The following is a 17,739-nucleotide window of genomic DNA, read 5'->3' as shown; positions in this document are numbered from 1 at the left end:
AAACTATGTGGTTACAGTGAGGAAGTTGGAGGCCTGAGGCTGAGTGCCTTCTTTCCTACTTTTCATACTTCCCAAGAGAGAGTCTCAAGAGAATTTAGAATCTGGGTCTCCTGTTTCCTGGGGGAATACTCTAAAAACTAAGCCAATATGCCATTGCTATGTTTTATGTAAGTTAAGCATGCTTCATATCAAGTCCCTCCCAGTGTCTCACCAAGTACAGAACTTAGGCAGTTTGGTGGTCAAACTGAATTGCTTCTGGGCACACACAAAAGCTGAAGCAGAAGTGCCTAGGTAACTTTGCTATCCAAAACGGAGGCACTGCCTAAACATAGGGTTCTATGTAGTTTTGTGGCTTATGTAATGGGACCAAAGTGGATCACTTTTTGGAACTCAAGTGCCAAGATTCCCTTTCAAGGCACCTCCAAGACCAAATGGGATCTTCTACAAAGTGTTTTGCTGTTCTTTTCAATGTGAGCAAGATTGGGTCCATTGTGTTTAATCTTGTAGTGGTTTGAGTAGCCTGTTGCTGCCCCTAGTGCTGTTGTGGATACATTGGTATTTCCATACTACTAGCTTAAGAAGTGGAAGGATTTCAGCAGTGTTATAGTGCCAACTACTGGAAAGTAAAATCCTGTGTTGATGACAAAAGGTCTGGATTTTCTAAGGGAATCAGGTTTCCTGTCTCAAGCTAAAGCAGTTCTTCTCATTTTGGCTTCAACATGTTGAACATTAATATTTTCTATTTTAGTTTGCAACAAAGAGATTTAAGGAATCTCAGTACAATATGTTTAAGTTCTTCTACAATAGAAGGTTCTGGCAAGTATTGTAGTCACAAATTCATAGTAAGGACAAAGATGCTCATCTGTGCCTAAAGATAGAGGTGACATTTCAGCAAATTTAAGTTATGATTATAGGACATGTGTAGACAAAACAGGGGCCCTAAATTAAAGCAATGGGTTTTTAAAAAACACTGCTTCAGGTTAGGGCTGATTAAACCCCTGCATTGTGCAAACACCCTGCTGATTTACCTGCCTATCTTGTGGGGAGGGGGAGTGAGTGGTCCCTGGGCTGCGGGGGGGGGCGCTGCTTTTCTTGGGTGGAGCTGCTTTCCTGAGCTGCTGTCAGGCTGCCTTCAGGGATTCCTGCAGAGCCATAGAGCTGCACAGAGCCCAGTGCTTTGCTCCGCGGCTGTAAAGGCAGCAAACTAAAATTCCTCAAAGGAGTTTTAATTTGCTGCATCCCAAATCATTTAAGTTGCATTATGCCACTGAATTTCCGACAGCGGCTGGAATTAATGTGCAATACGCTGCCAAGGTGTGCAAATACCGACACTATTAAAGCAGTGCAAAAGCATTTAGCCTGCTTTAAAGTGTCGTGCAAACACGGCTCTTGTTTTGTCTATGCACGGCCATGAGTACTACAGTGAAACTTATAGATATATTTGGGGTAGAGTAAAGGGGTAGAGTATACATTTTAAATTAAATGTTATCTCCTTTAAATTTTATCCTGTTATTTGGAAAGGTGTTTAGTTCAAGAGGCTACTAGGAAGTGTCAGACTAATAGAAACTTCAAAAGACTGACTGCTACTGAAGTTGTGAAATTGGTCAGTTGTCAGACATGGATAAACTGTGTTTTCTTCAATTAAATTACACTTGGTTTGCTTTTCCTTTTCTCTTGTCATCTGTTCTTGTATTAATAAAGTTGGAGAGTTGAATACTCAGGTGCCAGGACAGTACAGAAGAGAAAAAATATGGTTTCACCTTCTTGCCTCCATGGGACTGAGTAGGCTCTGGGCATAGAATGCCCTAGGTTAACCTAGTTTATAACAGCTCCCTAAAGACTGTTGTGCTAACAGAGGTCACTAAACAGCCAAACAGCCAGCCATGCCCTTTGACTGGTATGCCCTATATTTTAGTGTGTGACACCAGTCTTCAGCCACTGGTAATATTTATTGCTATTCTTTGATTGCCATCTATTTTAGATACATCTCTTGTAATAAGGAGATCTGAACTGAAAGAAGTTAATGTTTTAAATACTACAATCGTATGCATACCAGAGATTATTTCTTCTCTGCTCCTTGATGTGATGCGTCTGTGTATTTGACCCTAAAATGTATTTTTTTTGTTATCTCTCTGCCCAAAACCCAAAGGGCAGTACTGTGATACCAAAAAGAAGCTTGTCTAAGTCTATCCCAAATACACAGTTGGTCCAATAAAAGAGACCAGCCACAAAAATGTTTGCCTCCTGGTTTTTGTTGTTCTTGCCATGTCACCGAGCAAACTTGGAATCAATTTCTTGTTCAGTAGCATATATGGCTCTCGCTGTGGCAGGCCTAGCCCTGCAGGGGAGAGTTGTGTGCCCCTCTGGCCAGCAAGCCTGCTTCCTCCCTGTTTCTAGCTCCTCTGATCTACCACCCTCCCTCTGTCTCTTCTACCATATCTTGATGGAATTAATTAAGCGGGAAATGTACGGAGCCCGGAAGGGCAGGACATTGCGGTTTCCTTTTGGCCACTTTGGCCTTTCGGCCCTTTCACACTTTTCCAGGACCTGACTCTTGGCCAGGGGCTGATTTGCTTTACCTGCTCCCTTCACCCTGGGCCCATTTAGTCCAGCCTCACTCTCCACTAGCCACAGCACAGCTGGAGATTAGTCTCCACAGTAGGGTTCTGGCTCTCCAGGTTCCCCAGCCTAAAAGGCATTAAATCCTCTCTCTCTCTCCATGTATTACCCCTTGCCCACAGTATGCTTTAAGTTGTCTGCAAAGCAAACTTTACCTTCCCTCACAGTTGCTATCGGTCCTCCAGGTGTTCATTACAAAACACAATGAAAAAAAAAATCTCAAAAGGAAGTTCTCCCCCTGCTTTGGGGTAATGGACACAGTCTTTACGCTGGGCTTCACCCCACAGACCTGCTGACCACCCCAGAACAAAAGGGGAAGGCCACAATAAAACCTACTCACCTTCCAGGGCTACTTACTATAGTATCCCTTCAGGCCTTCTCTCCCTCTTGCAGAGATCATTCTGCCTGCTCCATGATTAGGACTCCACTGCCCCTCCTGCTTGAGGACAAGCCTGTTTACCCCTGAGCCCTACCCCTTCTGATCAGCCTGGCCTATTAGCTGGCTTGAGCACAGGGGCTGTTTGTTAGTCCTAGTCCTGCAACCTACCCTTCCCCAGGCCACAAAAAACCTTAAAGGGTTCTGCCAGCCTTGTAGCTCTCCCCAGTAACAGGGTGAGGGTTCCCTGTTACAGTCACCCAATTCTATTCTCCAAATTCCTTCCTAACACTTGATGTATTTATTTCTACTTGTTTTCCCTACTGCATTTTAGCTCACAAGCTCACACGTTTCCTACTGGATCTTATTTTGTTCCTTCATTTTCTTTTCTACCTTCTGTAAATATTTCTTTCAGTATCTGATGTTCCTGATTTATGCCAATTAAAATTAATCTAAAAAGCATTGCAAGAAAGCCAGTATCAAAATAATATAAGAGTAAAATGATATTTCTATAGGAACTGGAAATTGGAAATATATTGTAATAGGACCAGATTTGAAAAATAATGCAGGAATTATTGTGTGCACACAGTTGTATACCTGGACAAATCAGATATTTTCACAAGACAGGGACATAAAAAAGTGATTAACAGGTTATATGTGCACATGCAAATCCATGGTAATCCACAATATGCATGTAGACATCAGGGATGAAATTCTCACATCTCACATCTTGTGAAAATTTGCAGCCTGGGGGAGGTGATGTTAAGGTGGCTTTAAGCTACCTTTTTGCCTTCCTGATCCTGGGCTGCTCCAGGGGTTGGAACAGCCCCCAGGATAATTTAGACAGCCCCTCAGGCGGTCTTCCATCCCTTGATTGGAAGCCCTCTCTTGATTGGAAATGAGCTGTTTAAAAGTGTGGTATGCGTCTGAGAGGAAAAAGTTAGCTTTGAAAAAATAGCCTCTGTATTAGCAGCCCGTTTCTGCAGCACATTATTCCAATTTCATGCCAGTGTAACTCCACTGACATCACGATGTTGGAGTAAAGCTTTGGTGGAACAAAATTCGAGTTTGCCCAGATAACTAAATTCAGTGTATTTATTGACAGGTCAAAGAAAGGGGGGGGTTCCTTTCCGTTGCAACATATTTCCTATCCTTCCATATTTAACTATAAGGAAACATTACAATGACTGTGTGTGCTATGTTACCAGAAGAAAAATGTTTGTTAATAATATTTTAATATGGTTTAGTCTGAATGGGTTATTGCTATGTGGCCTATCAGATAAATGGCTAAAAAGGCTACTGATGCTTTTATCAATACATTTACCATTTAATATAGTTTAAGTTTATATAGAAAAGGGATGGTTAAAAAACAGACTTTGATTCTTCATTCTTTTCTAAATTTCCCAAAAGCTTCTGGAAAATATACATATGTTTAAAAAAATCCTTAACCCAAATGTTTGACTTCAGGTCTTTTAATTTTTTTCTTTAATTGCAAATGTGCTGTTTGCACAATTGTATACCCTACCCGAACGTAAACAGGAAAAGTGCAGACAAATTATTTCAAAATCTGCAGAAGTAATTTTCAGGCCTAAACTATGTTAAGACTCTGGTGCAATACTTATAATGGCTTCAAATGTGCAGAACAACTTACACATGCAAAATGTCCTTACTTCGCCAAATATCCTGTTTTCTTGGATTGTCTCATTTTGTTCCCATTTGAGTTATTCTGTGGCCATTATGTTTCTCAGGTTGTTTTGATTTGTACCTGCTACAAACACCAAGAGTGAGGACTGCTGGTAAGACTGTTGAGACACCACTTTGTGGCTAGCACTTGTTATTTTCCTCGCTGCCAACTTTCCTAAAGTTTACTTTAAACACAAATGCACTAAACAGTACTGAACAGAATGGATCTACCAGCACTGAACGAGATCAGAGATGGAAGGCAGTTTATGTCAGCAATGCAAACCTGCATTTGCTCAGCAATGGTAGTAGAGAGCCTTCATAGTCCTGTCTTAATGATCCAGTGGCAGATATCAGGAATACAACAATATTGCATATGGCTATTTCAGGAATGGAGGAGAGAGACATGATGGGGAAGGGAAGGGAAGGGAAGGGAAGGGAAGGGAAGGGCGAGCTCTATATAGTGAGGGGCACCTTAATCTGATAACTTAATCTGGGGACTTTAATAAGGAAATTAGAGACAAAGGGTGGCTGTACACATGCCAGGAGCCTGCTCCGATGCACTGTGTATCAAATTAATCAAGTCTGCTGGAGTGTGCTAATTAGTGCGCTCTAGCCAGCCTCTGTGTCTCATGTATCCGCATCCCCATGTTTCAAAAGGGTGGTGGGGGCACTTTAACTAAAGCTCCTTTGACAAGCTTTAGAGAAAGTGCCTTTGCTGCCATTTTGAAGTATGGGGCTGCTGATACATAAGATGCTGTGGGTGCTTTAATTAGTGACTCTCAGAGCCATTCTAAATAAAGTGCTCGCCGCACCCCTACAACACGTGTAAAAACACCCAGAGAGCCAGGAAAGATACTTTTTTTGTTTTGGCAGGGTGAGGATATTATGAGCATAGGATGAATCCTTTTGAGGTAAAAAAGAGAAAGAAGGCAGGCTCGCAGAAAGGGAAATGAAAAGGGAAGGCAGGAGCTGAAAGGTAAAGGGAAGGACATGACTGGAAAGTGAATAAAATGGAATTGTGAAGAGAAAAGAATATGAAAGAAAAGATAGCAAAGACAACAGCAGGGAGAATGGAGACAATTGTTATAAAGACACGTATTAGAGAAAAGAATCAAAATCAAAGATGGCAGGAGAGATAGAAGAGAATGAAGAAATGGAAGATGAGATGAAAGTAAGGACATGCAGTACAGCAGTTATTCTCAGGCACTGTGGTACTCTCAGGTGAATTTTAGGTCTTATCAAGGGTGCCGCAGAATGCCACACATGTGATGTGTATTACATAATTAACTGGGTTAATTGCACAATTAATTTAGACTGGCTACATGAGCAAAATAATTGTCACACTATAACAAGGGCCATCCAGCTATAAAGTTAGAGCTGGAAAGTATGTAATAACTTTATAGTTGGTTTCTGTCAGCTTTAATTTGCACATGTACCAGGGTAGCTATGCTCTTGCAGCTGGGAGAAAATCAGCTGATGGGCTCCCAGTGGTGGGAGTGCACCATGCCAAAAGGTCTCTGTGAATTCATTGCAACAGAAAAATTGTATGTTGGTATATTATCTTCGTATAGTCAACAAATGAGTGAAAACTCCAAGGGTTGCCTTGTATCTAAGAAAGGGTGCCTTGAATCAAAATGTTTGAGAGCCACTACACTTCAGTAAGTGGATTTGATTGTTTGTTTATGCATCTCCTTCTCATATAGTACTATGGCATATTTCTACAACTTGGATGGAAATTCAAAGGGTTGGCTAATTGTTTTAGGCTCTTATAACAAGGAGGCTAGTAGTCTACTTTCACATACACTGGCTGTATTGCTAAAGTTTTTGCTACTTTTTATCATCAATTTTATCATTTTTGCTTTTTTTTTCTCTTTGTCCTGAGTCTTTGTGGGAGTGTCAGTCGGTGTTGGATCATTTGTAGGATAGTCATTTGTTTCATGATCTTCTCTTGCCATTCTAAATTCATATCCCAGCATACACATCCCAGGTGGTGCATAAATCTCCTTCCAGTCATATTAAACTACTACTACTTGTCAGAAGTCATTGTGTGTACTGACTCCTTGCCTAAAAATTGTGTTTGAGCTGAAGGACAATAGAGGCTTGTCTGCCACTAGTGAGTCTTCCTGGACTGGTTCTGATTTATCAATATTCTAAATGCATATAGCTAAATATATATTCATGCAAGTAAAGTTGCTGGAAGTCTGGCAAATACTAGTGCCTTTCTTGACATTTACTGCAGAAAGACATGCAAGCATGTGGCAGAACTTGCTGTAAGACAAGAGAAATTTGCTAGAGACACAAAAATTAACAATAAAAATTTCTTTAAGTACATTAGGAGACTTGCCAAGGAATCATTTAGACCTTTGAAGGATCAAGGTCTAAAATGGGCACCAAAGAATGACAGGGCCATTGCTGATAAACTAAATGCATGCTTTGCATCTGTCTTCACTGTGGAAGATGTTAGGGAAATTACATCACCAGTTCCATGCCTTTCTGGGAACAAGTCATTGGAGTTAACCTAAACTGAGGTACTAATAGATGAGATCATAGAGGAAACTGATAAACTGAACACCAGTAACAAATCACCAAGACCTGATGATATTCACCCTAGGGTAGTTGGTATGGCAGGGGCATACCAACAGCTCCTCCTCCACCATCTGCCCCTGCCATTGGAAAGGCAAACAAAATGTTAGGGATTGTAAGAATGGAATTGTAAACAAAACTGATGGTATCACTATGCCCCTTTATAAATTCATGGTGCATCAACACCTTGAATATTGTGCCCAATTCTAGTCCCCACACCTCAAAAAGGATATAGAAGAACTAGAGAAGGTATAGTTTCAAGGTTTATTAGTATGAGGAGCTCCATATGAAGAGAGACTAAAGAGGCTAGGCCTATTCAGTTTAGAAATTAGATGTTTGAGGGGGAATGTGATAAGAGTTTAGAAAATGCTAAATCATGGAGAGAAAGTAAATAGGAATTTATTTACTGTCTCTCAATGCAAGAGCTAGGGGTCACAAAATGAAATTAAGCTGAAGTAGTAAGCTTAAAACTAACAAAAGGAAGTTCTTTTTCACACTGCGTCTAATCAGTGTGGAATTCCTTGCCACCAGATGTGGAAGCTGACAGTTTAGCCAGATTCAAAAAGGGATTGGACAAATCATTGGAGGAAAGGGGCATCAGTAGCTGTTGAGCATGGGAGTTAGGGATACAGCCCTTAGACTAGAGCTTCCTAGACCTTAAATGCTGCAGGCTGCAAGTGAGTGAGGAACAATATAAAAAAAATCCTAGTCATACCCAGTTCCCTCTCCCATTCAGCATCCACTTTGTGCCCCTGTGTGACACAGGATACTGAGCAAGACGGACATATGGTCTGACCTAGTAAATGCCAATCCTTATGTTCTTAACCTCCCTGGATGCCCAACACTAACCTGAGGGTGGCTGTTCTCAGACAGCAAAGTTTTAAAAAGTGATTTGAATGGGAAATTACAAAACAAAAACCAAAAAATATTCCACAGACTGAATTGTGTTAGGTATCCTTTAAATAAGGACTATGGATTGTTATCCCATTACCTGGATTAGCTTTTGTGATTCCTTTGTTCCTGTGGGTTTACTGCTTGTTTGCTTGTCTCTCCTAGGACTGGCCTCCCTCCCTTTTCTCCTCCCTTTTTCTCCCCCCCCCCACCTTGTCTTTTGTATTCTAATTTCTCTCTCCTTATCCTCTGCTTTCTGTATGTCCTTTCATAGCACCTCATGAAGTGAGCTTCAGCTCCCAAAAGCTTGTGCTAATATGTCTGTCTGTCTGTCTACTTTGGTTCATCTGGAAGCTGTAGATCTACTTTGCCTTCAACTTAATGTTTGCCAGGCAAACATTTCTGCTTAAATGGGCAAAAAACTAACTATATTCACATTGTACAGATGAGTTAAAGATCTGTTCAAGCTTAGCAGACCATTGTCCTAGTGCAGTTAGAGTGCACTAGTTTCTCTAGCCAAAAGCGTACAAGGGAGCATCGTGGACAGCTTAATGTCCAGCAGCCTTTGGCCTCCTAACTCAAATTACCAGGTACCCATTTAAAACCAATGAACTGCCTTCTGAGTGAGTCCAGACAAAGGCTCAAGTCTTTGGAACCATACCAAGCTACCTTAGTTTATCTGCCATGTGGTCCCATTCACATATACAGATCCAGTGACCAAGCTAAATATAGCCCTGCCTTGTTGATGTCACTAAGATTTGTTTCCATAGTTTTTTCCTCACAATTTTCACAACCAAGTATTGCATTATTTTAGTTATGGGGCAGCAGATGTTTTTGAGACTCTAGTACACATGTCCCACCGAGTACTTCATCATAAGCATTTTCAGTACCAAACACTAGCCTTAGGGTGTTCATAATTTTCTTTTAGCTACATACCCAAGCCCTACGATTCTAGACCAATCTCCCCTGTCAGACAACATTGTAGACTGTTTAGCTTTAAAGACCTAGTATTAGTTGGTGGCCCTCTTCACAGTTTCTTTAAAACAAGATTGTCTGTAATGCTGGCTCTGAGAAAGACTAGCTCCAGGCTTGAGGAAACCCGGAACATGCAGAGTGAGAGAAAGAGAGAAAGTAAAAATGAAAGAATGAACAAACTACTTGGCTCTGGTAAACCAGCTGGCATCCTCTAAAACTGGAGAAACTGGACATGTGGAGGAAGATGACTTTGAAACCTGCACTCTAGGATCTAGGAGCTTTCAAAATTTATTAGGAATGTTTTGGATATTCCCAAGTCCATCAGAAAATCTAGGTGGCACTTTAATCACTACATCTTTTTTCATGCTGTCACCCATTCAGTGATGCTTTGCCCACGATGCATTGCATGGTGGGGATCACTTCAGTCATTTTAAACTACTAGCACATAGAAGAATTTATAGTTGGATAGTGTCTGCAAACTATATAATTAGTCAACGGGTCATAAGGTCTTTTAGGGCAAAGGAATTTTTAAAAATTTATAATAGTAAATACAATAGTAAAATCAAATTATCAATCTGATTGGTAGTTTATGGAAATGCCTAGTGGTAGAACCAGAAGGTAGTTACTTTCCCTTAAACTTTTAAAATATTTCCCATCTTTATTTCCTGTTCACAGTAAATCTTTTGACAAGGTAATGAAGAACAAGATACTTCCTTTGATTCTGGGAAATTAATAATAATATGCCTCTGGTTAGCACATCCATTCTACAGAAACAGAATTAAGTCACATTTCTCTCTTTTTTCCCCCTAATACTCTTTAACTCTCATTTATTTTGTTTCTCCTTATTTTCACTACAGATGTAATAAATAAGTGGCTTGCATAGGAATTCATGAGCAAACAATAAAAATACTAAAATACTGTTAAAGAGTTATATGATCTTAGGGACATATGACCTGGACATCAATATGGAATGTATACACCCACGGCTCCTATAGACGTGCAGGGAGCCTGCTTCAAAATCCAGCATGTCGAAGCAGACTCAGTTAATTGAGTCTGCTGGAACACAGAAACTGATGTGCTCTGGCAGCCTTCCGTGTCCACGTATATCAACGTTCGCTCACTGAAAAAATGGTGGCAGGGAGCTTTGAAATCAAACATGTTTGAGCTTTAGTCCAGAGTGCCCCACCGCCATTCTTTCAGCGCGGGGATGCTGATACACATGATGTGCAGGAGCTTTTAATTAGCATAACTTGCTAATTAAAGCACCCAGAACACTTGTAAAAATGCAAAAGTCAGTTCAGAATTGCCCCACTCAACCGATCACAAAACTTTAGTATTTAACTGTATTTTGTGTCACAACCCAAAGGTGTGATTTTTGTTTTTGTGTGTGCTTTGGCACCACTGAATTATTTTCCCGCCGTTTTGAAGCTTTCTTTGCAGGGTGCATTTCTTCTTTGCAGCATAGAAATGCACGTTGCAAGGAGTTCCCGCCATTTGTATTAAAATTCGAGCCCCATTATTGGCTAGTGTTAAAATATTCCCACGTGGCGGCTAGCGATTTGCTGTATAAGAGGCTTGAGTGGTTTCCGCCCAAGTTGGAGAACTCCGAGGAGAACCCCGCAAGGGAGGACTCCACGAACATCAGGAGGAGGAGACTTCACGTCTCATGAAGATCTCTAAGCGCTGCGGAGCCTATTGGACCCAGCGTGAATATCAAGAAGGCAACAGGGGTCTGATCAGCCTCTCGCCTCTCCCTGTCGCCGAGCGCAATCCTCGACGTATCCCTCTCCCTGCGCGCAAAAAGGACCCACAGAGCCTCGACAACTCCGTGTGAGTGAGTCAGATTTTGTCCGAGTCCCTAAACTGGGGATTTAAGCGGAGCTTTGCCTGGGAAACTGTCCAGCCTACACCGCGACCATCTACGGTGTAAGTAAACAATCTTGAATCAACCATTACGCATCCGTGCCTAATTCTAGCGTGTCGCCTGTTCTCTCCGACCCAGCGTGCCCGGGCTGCTGGCCACAGCCCGCGGTGCGAAAAAAGGGCCCGGATCGCTCCCGGCCCGCACATTTTACATTCCAGAATTTACCATGTACCTTGGACATCTGCACATGCTCTGATGCCATCCAACCTGTAAAACTGGGGCCAGAGACAAAAAGGACCTAGGCCTAAGGGCCTAGTTACACAGTAATTTTGGATGGTTCCTGGAGCTCTTAACCCCTGGATCGTCTGCACATTAATATCGTAAAGTAGTTTTAAGCCTTCATTATGCAACTCAAAGTTATACCGCTCCAGGGCAGAATTATCTCTGAACCACGCTACCCAGCTTCTGTTCCATCAAGGTGTGGCCATAACCACAGATGTGCTACCCAAGTTGAAGTCCTCCAGTATCCCAGGATCTCTCACACTCCCACTAGCAGAGCAGGGATAGAAGCCTGTCCTGGCTCAACAGCCCTCTCGTAGCAACTCACAGCTAGAGCTCCTAGTCCTGCCCCTGCTTACCAGGCTTCTAGAGACAAGTCACAGCTGTGCAGGTGGTGAACAGTCAGAGAAGGTTTCTAGACTAAGGGTGCGACTGCTCCAAACCCCAAGCTAATACTAACACTAATCAATATTTGTTCGGCTCACAGTGTAACAAGACCCTAAGTTTAACCATAGACAGGATCTATGCAAAATTAATGATCCAAACAAAAGTTGCCTTAATCACTAGGTGCATAGTGCCAACAGAGAAACAAGGCTAAATGTTGAAAGTAAAACTCCAGGTACCGAGCCATACTGCCAAGACTATTTCTGTTTTTTAACCAATAACTGTTTAATGTAAAATGTGTGCCTAGGCAGCAGAGATGGAAGAAGCACCATCCTTAGAGAATGGTCTGTTTTGTCCAGTATCCTATCTCCAACAGTGGCAGGTCTGGATGATTTTCATTGGTTTTACTTTGGGATTACACCAGTGACTCTTTGCCTTTTCATTGGCCTTTTGTTACACTGGATATACACAGATGTTAATGGCAGCAGAATATTGCATTGCATTCGCATGTAATCAGATTTTCAGTTACATTTATGTAAGTGTTTAAATGAGGTCTTTCAAAAACCTGTTTACACTACAGTAATAACAACAACATTAACAACAACAAAAATAATACTATAGTCAAACAATGTTGTTCAACACAATTGCAAACTTAAGTGTGATCCTTTTGCTACCCTTCCAGTAATAAAAAGTAGTGACTAAATATTCAGACCCAAATCCAGAGATCCTTACTCTGATTTCTGAGCACTTAGCTCTTACTCATGCAAATTCAAATTACTTTTTACATAAAAAGTTATGAATTGGAACACTGAATAATAAAGAAAACAGACTTAAACATGCATCAGTAAATCATGATAGGTAAAAATATGGCACATATTTTTAAAAATGAATAAAATGTTTTTAACATTTACTTTTTCTCTTATTATTCACATTTCAGCATCCCCTGGTAAAAAATATATTAAGTAAGAGGAAGGCTGCTAATGTCCTTCATCTCTCTCCTCCCCCCCCCCCCCCCCCCCAATCCCTACAGTGTCTTTATAGTCATGTCAGAAGCAGTAGGGTTTGATCACAAATCTCCTATAACACCAACACCCAAGTCTTTCAGATTGTAACCCTCTTTAGGAACTGTTGGTAGCAAAAACTATTTGCACCCTTTTCTCTCAAATCCAATACAAAATATCCTTTTTCTTGGGGTCTGTGATATTTTTTTCAATATCAGGTGAAAGGAGAAAACAGCTTCCTGCTGCTGAACTCATTCTGGTGTCTCGGGTGCCCAATACTGACCTTGAGTAGAGAAGTTGCCACTGAAATTGAGCAACATACCTTTCTGCTTAAAAAGGAAGCAGTGAACAGAAGTTCCTTTCTAGCAGCTAGACACATCAACCCTTTTGCCTCTCTTTCATAACTGTAGCTTTTGGATTGACCGGTGTAACTGACTACTTATTTGAGATTTCAAGAACAGAGTTGAGGAGCTTCAATGCACCACACATTTGGAATAAATTAAATGTAAAATGTTGGAGCTTGGGAATCTAAAAATGTTGGTAACTTAAGTTTGCTGGGAGGAGAGAGAATGTGAGTATGCATATGTAAGGGAGTGTTACATCTGGTTTTATATAAGGTTTGCTTGACGTATGGAGGTTCAAAGGAACCAGTGAAAAAGGAAATTAAGGTTTCCATCAACAAAAGAATCAGCAAAGTTCCCAAGTTCTAGTGTGTTCTTAAGGGCAACTTTTGGTACAATCTGGAATATAATAATCCTAGACTATTCCCACAATTTAGCAATCTGTATCAGTTTTTTTCGAATCTCCAAATGAAAAGCATAAAAATTCTAGTCACTCTAGTCACCTTAAAATATTTCATTATGCATATTCAAGAGGGATAGCATTTCTTTAACTAGCACCATGCTGATTTCAATTTTTCAGATTATATTTATGCTTTTCAAATAGTTCCACATTGACTTCCTTCTCTTTATCTACTGCTGTAGATGCTATAGATGTAGTATCAGCAGTATTAAATAGCCTTCCTCACACTGCCTTACCACATAATTTGGTGGGATAATTACCTATCAAAATATTGTATTTGATGTTTCAGGAATTATGGAGTACATCTTTCTGACTAGGGTTATATTTTGTTTTGTGGGAAGAGAAAATATACACCTGGAGCAGGGCAATGAGTAACCAAGTTATATGCTGTCATTTCATTGTGGCCTGTATTCCATGCAGTTATTCGGTATGGATTCTCAGACAAACTGAAGTGAAATTAGATTTAGGTAGGGCATCCACTAAAGAAGTCAGAAAATTGGGTTGTGCCTGTCTCAGACGGCCGGAGCTGACTTGAGGAGGATCGCAGATTACTCGGCCGTCAGGCGGGCTGGTGGATGGAGAGGCGGGACACAGCGTATTGGTTGCAAAATAACTTTTACTTTAACTTTACTTATGCCGCTGATGGCCATGACGCAGGTGGTAAGGTTGCTTACGTAGTTACAGATAACGAGTTGCTTGCGTAGTTACAGGTAACTGGCAACAAAACGAGCCGGTGAGTTTGTAGACAGAAACGAGCATGCAGGATGAAGGATACATCGGGAACAGACGGTGACGGGGAGATGTTGGAGGGTGATCAGTCCGCCAGCTTTTCTCTGCCACGTGGCAAAGTTCTCCGTACTCTACCACATGCTCAGAGCTCTCTGACTTGGGCGGAAGCTGCACGGATTTTTATACGTTTAGAGTAGCCAATAACAGACTGCCAGGAGGGAATAGCTAATGAGGCAGAACGTACCAAATTTGAAAGTAACTGCGGTTACTCAGGGCAGTTCTATTGTGACAGGGGCACTCAACTCATTTGGTTATGACAGTGCCCACCTAGTATCTGGTATGGAGACAAGACAGGCCTCTTCCACAGCCCCTGAAGGCTCATGTGAGGGGAGGATAGTGTAGGTCCTTGTAAAAGGCAATAAACTGGATGAAAAAGCTGTGAAAGGTGGAGGACTGACAGCAGCTCTCCACCACGTGGAAATGGATTAACATCTACATGGTACAGGTTACTGCATGTAGTTCAAAGATAAGTTAATAAACTTGCAGTTTAAGTCAACCACGTCTTGTTTTTCTTGCTTGTTTGAAAAAAAAATGCAATGCAAGTGTTGAGAGGGTATCTGAAGTCTGTAAACCTGCCATTTTTAACCTTTTGCCAGAGACAGTAATTCCTTATGATTGTAATTTCTTAATGAAGATGCTCATCCACTGGGAACTGGACTGAATCTACTGGTTCGTCTAGGTCAACTAACAGTTGATGGATTTTTAGACATTGTTGTTCTGAGCCAGATTTCTACTACAGTCTACAGCAGTAGGGTTTATATCCCATTACATCCATGCCTTCAGTCTTTAAAGGGCAGTAGCTAATGTTCATTCTTTAAACATTCTTTGCAAACTGGAAAATATATAACTTCTGTTTTATTTCCTTACTGTGCATTTATATAAAGAGTCTAAATATATATGTACTGTGTACCTGAATCAAATCTAACCTTTTATAAATTGGAGGGGGAAAAAGCACAATAACTTTAGTATGACTACTGTGCTTTGAGATATGAAATAGAATGCATCTGATATGCCAATAAAAAAAAACTTTTTTGTCTTTTTCTTTTCCGGTTTTTAGGTTTAATATTTGTGCATGTGTTTATTATTGCTATCAGAAAAAGAGGTGAGCTCCTGAGAACAAGTTGAGTTCTTTCCAAGGATTCTTATCTAGTTACCTACAAGATTTGAAAGTGCAATTGGCCATAAAGAGCTAGCTAAAAGTAGAGAATTTGAAATGCATTACTCGGCTCTGATTAGGTTTACCCTGAAGAACCTTTATATAGACTGTCCATGGCTCGAAAAATGGTATCAGAAAATCAGAATGTTTTTTCATTCAGTTATAGTATTATACCCAGTGTAGCAGGAAATGGTTTTGCATGACAGTACACATGTAAATGTCATTGCATATGTCATTTACAGTGTATAGGGGTGTTATGTGAGATTCACAACAATCACATCAGAGAAAACTGTCTCTGTTACACTAAATAAAATGTGCTTAGTAAAAATTGCTAGCAATTTTTTTCTAGACATATAATGACATGGTAAGAATACAAAACAAAACTACCAGAAACAAACCATTTCTCAAGCAGTAATATCTACAGGACAAGTGATCTAAATTGCTGGAACAGGGAGAGTTCATCATTGCACTGCAAAAGAACTTGAAATATAACCTAAAGGCAAGTGAAATACTGATTCCAAGCTTTGAAATAACAGCAACAAATTTACCTACAGACAGAAGATGCATGGAAGCAATAAACGAATTATACAAGTCCTACACATGCAATCTGATTATTCTGACCAAAGTGTTAATTGGATCCTAACTGCCAGATCTGATATCTGTAGTCTTGTAGTTGGAAACCTTTCAAAGTGATGAACTGTAATTCACTGAGCTGCTTGAAGCACTTGTAATTTACTGTATGTCATGCTATGAAGAGCCTGACCTAATGGACTTTACATTACCTGTAACGCTGGAAACCTTTCAATGAAACTAGTTGGTAAAAAGTAATAGTGAAAGTCTATTGAAAAAGAGGGAACAAACCTACATTTTAAACACTGTTTTATATCCACATGAAAAGTTGGTCATTAAACAAAAGATGAGGAACTCAAGGAAAGTCAAATATTTAAACTGGAATATTTCTCGGTAGTGAGGTGCCTGGTAAATTTTAAATTAAGTGGAAGCGATTAATATGAAAACAGAAAACCTGAGATAGTTCTGAAATCTGACCTAAATAATGTGGAATATGTTCTGCTTCAGATGATCATGCATGAAATTCCTTTTCTTGAAAATGATGTGTTTAAAAAAATGTGCTCTGAGATAACTATTGTTCCCTCCTGTATCTTAAATCAATATTCAGGATATCCAGGGACACATTTTATTTATATATAGGAATATACTGTAGTTTTTGAATGGTAATTAAAGGCCAAATTTAGCTGCCCCATGTAGAGTGGTAGGGTCTGATAGAAGGTAAAGAAACTCTTTCTCCCTAGCATTGGTGTCAGGGACAGCTGAAAAATGGTAGTTTGAATATAAAGAAAAAGAACTAGCAGCTTGTTTGAACATAAGGAATGCCAACAGAGAAGACATGTCTAGACATGTTGGTAGTGCCAGGACATTGGTACTGAGGGTGAGCACAAGTAGAAACTTGACATTGCTGTGTTGTTTCTACGGTACGCATTACCACTGATCTGAGCATTTTTTTCTAATGGCATTACAAATGGTATATATTCAGTGTTCTTCCAGAAGACTGGACCTAATTCTTTAGGGTTGCTGGATGTAGCCTTCCATATTGGTCTAAGGACATAGGCAGACAAGGTTCTTTGGGTAGATGTGATATCTTTTATTATACCAACTAAATAGTTGGAAAAATTATTCTTTGCAAGCTTTCGGGCACAAACACCCTTCTTCAGGCGTATAGAGAGTCTTCAAGCAGCTTAGTGAATATAGAGTCTCTATATGCCTGAAGAAGGGTGTGTGCCTGAAAGCTTGTAAAGAACAATTTTTCCAACTATTTAGTTGGTTTAATAAAAGATATCACATTTACCCAAAGAACCTTGTCTCCCAATGGGCCTAATTCTGACACAGAGAAAACAGGGAGCACCACTTAGAGGAGGTATCTTTTCCAGAATACTTCCCAAATTACGCTGGTGCTAGAACCCTAATTGACTAAAAAAAATTGTATTCATTGCCTGTAAAGGACTACAGTATTCTGTATATATTAACTGTAAAAAACATAGGGCTAAATTCTCTGAGTACATTGGTGCTGCTTCGTGGATGTCAGTTGTACCAGCAGAAAATTCAGCAGCTATTTTTTGTGCAGATGTAAATGTAGCAAATAAATATATGTTGCAATGCATCTGTTTAAAACTCCAAACATTTTGATGTAATGTTTAATACTTGATAAATGTTTGAAAAATCAGTAGAAACTTATGCAAAATACTTTTTATTGCTTTGTAACATCTAAAATACATAGTTATTGGAGGTTTATTTAACATGTTATCATCTTTGCTTTGTTGCC

General features: G+C 40.2%; 1 protein-coding gene across 1 annotated transcript in view; it reads left to right on the top strand.

Moving 5' to 3' along the window:
* FOXP2 (forkhead box P2) overlaps positions 1–17,739 on the top strand; it is a 665,435-nt gene that overhangs the window by 573,303 nt on the left and 74,393 nt on the right.

This window comes from Alligator sinensis, unplaced genomic scaffold, assembly GCF_000455745.1.
Source record: "Alligator sinensis unplaced genomic scaffold, ASM45574v1 scaffold297_1, whole genome shotgun sequence".
Taxonomy (NCBI): Eukaryota; Metazoa; Chordata; order Crocodylia; family Alligatoridae; genus Alligator; species Alligator sinensis.
The sequence above is the reverse complement of the archived record's forward strand: the minus strand, read 5'-3'. Positions and strand labels throughout refer to the sequence as shown.